We start from the raw sequence: 7,621 nt of genomic DNA on the forward strand, positions 1-7,621 counted from the left end.
GAGTGTGCCCACTTCAGCTCATGTGCCCACGAGCTGCTGACACTGAATGAACGTTCTTATAAATGGTGGCCACTGTGCTAACCACTTCACCACGACACTCATTTACTTCTTAGGCTGACTCTTGACTTCAAGGGACCGGTTCTGTTTTTATCCCCACCTTAGCAACAAAGAAGTCAAGGTGCCAAGAAGAGACATGACTAGCTTGGGTCACATGGGGAAGAAGTCACCTTGCTGGGCTTTGGACGGGGGGGGGGGGGGCAGAATTGAAGGCCCTGTGCTCTGAACCACAACGTTCAACTGGCCCAGATTGGTAGAGCATTGCCACACATCCCACAGCCTCAAACCCCATTAATAAACTCCACCCCACAGAGAATCTCATCAACACTTATGCAACTCAGACCAAAGGTCTCCCTCCAGGTGTCTGGGGAAGACATCATAGATCGAGAAACTGACATGGTCATGGTTTTTCTTCCTTTGGACATGTTTGCTTTAACTATGAAAGAAAAAAAAGGTCTGAGATTATAGCTCTTATTATTACCACGCTTTTTCAGGGCTGAGATCATATATACATTGGATATGTCATCACATGGGATATGAGAACATATATACATTATATGCAGATGGGAGCCTCTGGGGCCCCATCTTCCATGATGCTGATTCAAAGAAACAGGGAACACTTGCTTCTCTCCCCCCTGAATAAAGGCAGCTCACAAGTAATTCTGATGTTTAGTCCTTTAAGAAACCACCTAAGGTGGGAATGGGGGAGAGAAATACATTCTTTTTTTTTTTTTTAAAGATTTTATTTATTTATTCATCAGACAGAGATCACAAGTAGGCAGAGAGGCAGGCAGAGGGAGAGGGCGAAGCAGACTTCCCGCTGAGCAGAGACCCTGATGTGGGGCTCGATCTGAGGACCCTGGGATCATGACCTGAGCTGAAGGCAGAGGCTTTAACCCACTGAGCCACCCAGGTGCCCCAGGAAATACATTCTAAATGCACAACAAATCACTTAAAAAAAAAAATCTCTTCTCTCATTGAAGTGTTCTCAGTATTTTCCACATTACTGGTCTCCAGACCTACTGCAGACCTCCAGCCTTCCCATTCTCGACTCTTCCATGCACACCCTGTTTAAAGGCTCTGCCCATCCGCCGCTTGTCTCCAAGTAACCCCTCCACTTCATATCATCACCCAAGTACATGGTGGCTTAGCCAGAAACAGAAAGCCGGTGACCGCTGCTCCAGTTATGCTTCTCTCGTTGCCCGTTCTGTCCACGTTCTCTGTTACCAAGGCACAGGGACAAGCCGGCAAAGACAGAAGTCTCTTGACGGGAAGACAAGGCAGAAAGAGTGCAGAAAACCCTCCCCAGTGGAAATTTTGTCCTTGATGCATAAATAAAGATGTATGAATAAAAGGGACGCTTCACTGTTTGGAAGGCTGGGCCTCCTGCTTCTCTGGCTGGTCTGGTGGTTTCAGGGTCCTGGGTCAGGCCTGATCGGATGGGGATAGGAAGGACCATGTTCAGGAGAAATGCACACATGGCCAAGGTTGCACTCTCGGAAGACTGAACTCTTCATCCTTTTCTCAGAGAAATTAGGGTCTAGGCTTCTGCGCTACTGCACCCAGCTGCCGGAGGAACCTGACTCCTTGGCTGCGGGGGCTTTATTCTCGAGCTTTGGGGAATCCTAACCCCCAGTCGTTTCCACTCCTGGTAGGACATGGCCATAATTCGCCATCTTGGAAATGTCTCCTCCCATTTGACTGGCTCAACAATGGCCTAGAAGCTAGCTAGCCTGGGAAATCCTCACGGGCACTTTGTCCCAACAATCCCAGGCCATTTATTTCCACTTGCTTCATTTACACTAAATCTCCCTCCTCCCCTACCTACTGGATTTCACCAGGCCACAGACTTTCTGGTTCATTTGCACGGAGTCTTCTTGCGGCTTATTTTGTGGAACACAAGACTGGATGCAAAAATCTCCACCCTTCGCAGGATCTGACATTAGAGGCAACCCAGCTGGGATTCCAGAATGGAAAAAAAAAAAGGAAAGAAAGAAATAGAACATAACAAAGTGGCAAGTGAGACAAAGAGGGTTGTCCAGGCGCTCCATAAATCTTCAATTCCGTTCATTGTTCATTTCTAAGGACCGAAGTGTCCTAATTTATATAATCTTTTCCCTCAAGGACTTTTCATCAGATAAACCGGATTCTTCCACCCAGAACTTGTGAATTGAGCCGGTTACCGGAAACCTTCAGCCCCACCCTAAAATCCTCTTCCTCTTCTCTGCGCTTCGGGCTGCTGCCAGCAGGTGGCGCCAGCCCGCCTGTTTTCTCCTCCATGCCCTTTAGGGTGTTGGAGTGGGGTGGGGGTGGGGTCGGGGTTGGGGGGAGGAGAGGCCCAATGGCAGAACTGCTGAGCTGGGGCCAAGATTGCTTCTGGCATCTGGAATGCATTAACAACAGCCCACAAATCTGAATCTCATCTCCTTGGAAGAGAGTGAAGGGGAGAGAGAGAGAGAGAGAGAGAGGAAGGAGGGAGCTTGAAATACTAGGGAGGGGAGGAGGGCAGAAAAGATGCCCCCCAGCTCAGGCATCATTACCTGGAAAGGTGTGCCTCTGCCCTTAGCTAGGCCAGTGCAGCCCCCAGCAGCCCCCAGCATGCCCGCGGTGGTGGGGGAGGGGACGCCCCCCCCCCCCCCCCCACAAGGCCTGGAGGAAGGAAGCGGTGAACTAGAAAGCTGCAAACAAAGGATGGCATGACAGGGTCCCCAGAACTCTGCCTGCCAGTCCTTCTTTTCCTGGCATCCCTGTCCCTTCCAGGCAGGGACAAAGAGGGAAGGGGTGGAGGCCTGCCACCTTCCTCCTCTGCATGTGATTTTGTCAGTTCACGGAATGACATACCCTTGCTTCTGTGGGTGACTCATGGGTAAGGGTGACCGGGTCCAATTCCAGAAAAGATCTGTGTTTTATGATTCCTACCCTGGATTTCATCCTTATTTTATTTTATTTTATTTTATTTTTTTCTGGGCCTTCATGATGATGGATTTGACTATTCAGTGCCTTGTAGGCTGCAAACAGCAAATGAGGTCTGACACCCCTCTGGGTGGGGAAGGAGGTCGGAGAGAGATGAGGGTTGGGGACGGGCCACCCGCACACCTTCTGGGGGGCCATGCCTCAAGCGGTGAGGGTTCCTGGGTTTGGGGAGGGAGGTCTGGTTCTCTTTCTTCCTCCTGCAGCAGGAAATACCTTCATAGATATAAGATGGAGAGGAAGGGGGCAGTCTGTGTTTACACCTGTTCTCAGGTGGGTGGCCCCCCAAATCCCATCAGTTTCCCACCCTTCCACCTAAATCCCATTGTTTTCACCTCAAGCTTGCTACTGGCCGCCTCTCTGTGGATAACTTCATCTTTCTGTTACTGTTCCTGGAAGCTGTTTGGTAGGATTGTGTGGGAAGGAAGGGTGCAGGGCTGTGAGGCCGAACCACCAGGCCAGGCTAAGCTGACTTTTTGTAAGGCCCTCTTTTCTGTCCTACTTTCCCCGGGAGACTCCCTGAGCAAGGGTTATTAGTAGCAGGTCATAAGGCTTCCAGTTGGAGGCATGCTGCAGCCGGTTCCACACGTATGGTGTTCCCGAACTCTCTCCCCAGAGACACATTAGATGAAATAGAAATTGTCAATAGTTTGCCAGGTCAGCTCAAGACTGGGAGGTGGGCATCGTGGATGTGGAACTAAATAATCTCCAAGTGGTCAGAATGAACTCCAAGAGGAATAAAGGACAGAAGAAGAGGATCTAGTGATCATAGTGAATCCCAAGTTGGAATGGGTCAATGGGGTGGGGCAGTGATGGTTGAGCAGGGACAGACTCTGGGAAAACCCTGACAGAAATTCATCAGCTCTATCCTGCACTTTCCTACTGTTTCAGTTATAGGAAGAAAGTCTTGGTTAAGAAATTTAGAGGAATTACATACTATAGGTTAAACAAGTTAGAAGTTCCAAAAGGGCACAATGTGGGTCTTTTACATCTTCTCTCATGAGGCTTAACGATGAATAATTGCAAGTATCCTCGAGAGCTTGCAAGATATTTTCACGCACGATAATTTCCAACAGCTTCTCATGGTTGCAATGAATGAATTGTAGAATGAAACACAATTCTGCAAGTTCAAAGAGGTCAAATAATGAAGAGTCTACCTTAATAGCAGTCACACATTATCTGGCATGGACCATCAGACCTTCCATGGCTGTGTGCCCCTCACTTACCCTTTACCTTTTCTTTTCACTTAGCACACCTCTCCTTGGCTTATGGGACCTTTCTTTCTTGCTGATGAGGCCAGATGAGGTATAACGTGGCGTCAAGTGATGATAAGGTTTGAGCTCTGGCTCAACCTGATGCTACGGCCTCTGTGATCTTGACCACGTCACTCTCATTCTTTGTGCTGTAGTTTTGTGATCCATGCAGTGGAGATGGGGACAGAGCTCCTCCAGGACTACTGGGGCGTTAAGTGGGATTACGTGGGTGACAGAGTCTGGCAAAGTGTACTAGGGTGGGTCGATGGCATTCCGATGCACCGTAGGACGTTACACTTCCTACCCACTTGGGTCGTCGCCAACACAAATTGTTTTAAGCAAATGATACCTGCTGGGTTGGGAGGTGGGACAATTCAAAAAATCAAAATAGAGGCCAAAAAGGCTTCTTTCTTAAAACTGAGGCCATAGTCCAGGTGGGATCCCTGAACAAGATGGCAGCTCCAACCAGCAGAGGTTTTCCTCAGGGGGGGAGTTAACAGCCGTCAGTGCAAGGAAGCTCTGTGATGGTGTTAGTGTGGCTTCTGTGACGTCTTCAAGCACACGGGCGTTGGCAGAGATGGACCTCTCTTCACTGGAGGCAGACCCCACGCATGTCTGTGTCTCAGTGGAAATTATGACCCGACATATCCTCAGAGGGAGATCCATTCATCCACTTGGAAAGGACTCAGCGATTTTGAGGTGAAGAGACACAGAGTTATTCAGGAATCTCCTCAGGGGTATGAGTCATCACATTTCTAAGCTCATTTTGCCAGGGGAAACTGAGGCACAGATCCTCAAAGTGATTTGTCTGAGGTTGGACAGTCAGTTACAGCAGAAGCAACACTCAAACACTCATTGGTTTGGAGTCCAAAACAAGGGGAATGTGCTGACTGCCCTGTAGCCATCAACCCAGGGCTTCTCCACCTGGGAAGAGCAGGTCCCAGGGCGGGGTGGGCTCTTTAGAAGGCAGCTAAAGTACCACACCGTTGGGAGAGCCAGAGGCCACTTCCTGCTGGCTGAGACTGAAGGATCCTAACTCACACCCTGGGTTTCAAGACAGAGGAAAGACTGAGTTTGCCCTGGGGACGCAGTAAGTGTAGACTCTGGGAGCAGCTGGGCAGTCTGGGCAGCCCGTGACCATTCCTGGGCTGCCACCTTACTCCCCCGTGGTCTTCCTGAGCTTAATCAAGGAGAGGCACCAACATGAAAGGGGCTCTAGCAGACAAAGGGCATTACCCGGATGGCCAGAATCCTGGACTTAGAGAACATGCTTTCTCCGTGAGCTGCAACAGCCTGACTTTGCAGGCTCATCCCTGCTTTCTTCCATTCCCTTATCTCTCTGGTGCCCAGCATCTGGCCGCAGACCCATCCTGGCTGTCTCCTCTCCCTGCACCACCCACCTCACGCCAGCCCCAGCCTGCACCTCCCCTGCCCTCTCCCCACCTGGAGGGCTTGTTCTTCCATTTTCCCCCGGGCTCTGGAACCAGTTTGTGAGGTCAAGTCCCATCCCTGCTGCTGTGTGATTTGGGGGCACGTTATTTAATCTCTCTGAGTTTTTTTTTTTTTTTTTTAATAGGAAAAATGGGGGTAATAATAGCATCAACCTCTTTGGGTCATCGGTTGGTGCTCAGTACTTAGCTATTATTTACGTTTTCGTATGTTACCCTAATCTGGCTCTTCTCTGGGGGTCCTGCTCTGTGGGAGAGGAAAGGGAGGTGACTGGGTCAGTCTTCACCCACATCTCTAGATTGATGAGGAAGTGGGGACACATGTACCTCTCAGGGTGACCAGCCACTCTTTGGGCATAATGGGGGGTGGGGAGACTTGAACTTCTATGTCAGAGTTTGCTGTGTGTTCACCAAACCCCATTGCCTTTTCCTCCCTGGCATGAACTAGACTACATTTCCCAGTTCCCCTTGTGGTTAGCTGGAACCATGTGACTTCATTTGGGCCCATGGAATGAGGACAGCTTTGCTGCCATAATGCTCCTCCTTCCGGATCTTTTCTTACCCCAGCCTCCACCCCACTGAGTAGTCTTCAAGACTCCCTTTCACTCCCCCTCCGCTGGTAGAAGAATGAAGAGAATCCCAGGGCCCCAGAAGAGGGAATATAGTAGCTCCAGCTGGTCTTAAGGGTTAACTTGCTTCAAGGTAACACACTTCTTGCTTGCTGACTTAAAGCCCTTGAAAGGTAAGAACTAACTAACTTTCTTTGAGGTTTGCAGACCACTGGCCTTGGAGAATGAAGGACCAGAATGTCCTCAAGCCACCAAGGGCAGCAAGTCTGTTTGAAGCCCCCTTAGTTTTCTGATTAGCCTAGCAATCTTTTACCTAAATGTTTTTCTTTTTTAAGGTCATACAAATGACTTTAGTGACCTCCCTTTATGTATCTGAAGAATTTGCTCTGCTTTGCAGGAAGAATAGAGTACTTTTGCACAAACTCCTGGGTGCCAAGGAACCAGACCTTCTCGCAACCCCCTTTCTGGGCACCGAGAAACTAGAACTTCTTGCACACCCTTGAGCACCGAGATAATTCTGTAGCTCGCATCATCGACTCTGCATGGACTCAAGAAATGTCATCACTGCCTTCCCTTAACTGATGAAAGCCCTTTAAAAAAATCTCTGAGCCAGGCAGAAGCCTTGGAGTTGGCCTTTGGACAAGAGTCTGCCTTCTCCCCAGGTGGCCAGCTACCTGAATCACACTCACATTCCTTCCAGTCAAAACTTGTCTCTAGAGTATTGGCCCTTTGAGCCATGGGGCAGATGAACTTGGGCTTCGGTGACAAGAAGAGGCCCGAGATGGAAGGATCCTGAATTCTCGGGTGAACCCAAGGAACAGAGCTCCCTTGACCATGCAATGGGGGACCATGACATGAGCAAGGACCAAACTTTGTGCCAAGCCAGTGAAATTGTGGGATATCTGTTATAATGTCAGACTTTACTAAGTCAACCTACATTCAAATTTATTGTTTAGAAATATTAACCTAAAAAGTTTTCTATCTTTTGGCGTATTTGCTTAATATATATAGTATATATATATATATATATATATATATATATATATATTCATTCTATCTTTTGGTGCACCTGCTTAATATATATAATATATTGGTACAGTATATCTTTCTATAATTTGATGCTCAACCTTTTTTTAAAGAATTATTTATTTATTTGACACAGAAAAAGAGAGAGAGAGATAGAGATCACAAGTAGGCAGAGAGGCAGGCAGAGAGAGAGGGGGAAGCAGGCTCCCCGATGAGCAGAGAGCCCGATGAGGGGCTTGATCCCAGGACCCTGAGACCATGACCTGAGCTGAAGGCAGAGGCTTAACCCACTGAGCCA

At 48.7% G+C, this 7,621-nt stretch overlaps 1 long non-coding RNA gene across 1 annotated transcript; it reads left to right on the forward strand.

Annotated features, from left to right (window-relative positions):
* Positions 1–6,286: 6,286 nt before the first annotated feature.
* On the forward strand, positions 6,287–7,273 carry LOC132003890 (uncharacterized). The gene is made up of 2 exons (XR_009400354.1): positions 6,287–6,470; positions 6,695–7,273. It is a non-coding gene; the product is annotated as an uncharacterized LOC132003890 (long non-coding RNA).
* The last annotated feature ends 348 nt before the right edge of the window (positions 7,274–7,621 follow it).

Source organism: Mustela nigripes, chromosome 16, assembly GCF_022355385.1.
Source record: "Mustela nigripes isolate SB6536 chromosome 16, MUSNIG.SB6536, whole genome shotgun sequence".
Classification (NCBI taxonomy): Eukaryota; Metazoa; Chordata; class Mammalia; order Carnivora; family Mustelidae; genus Mustela; species Mustela nigripes.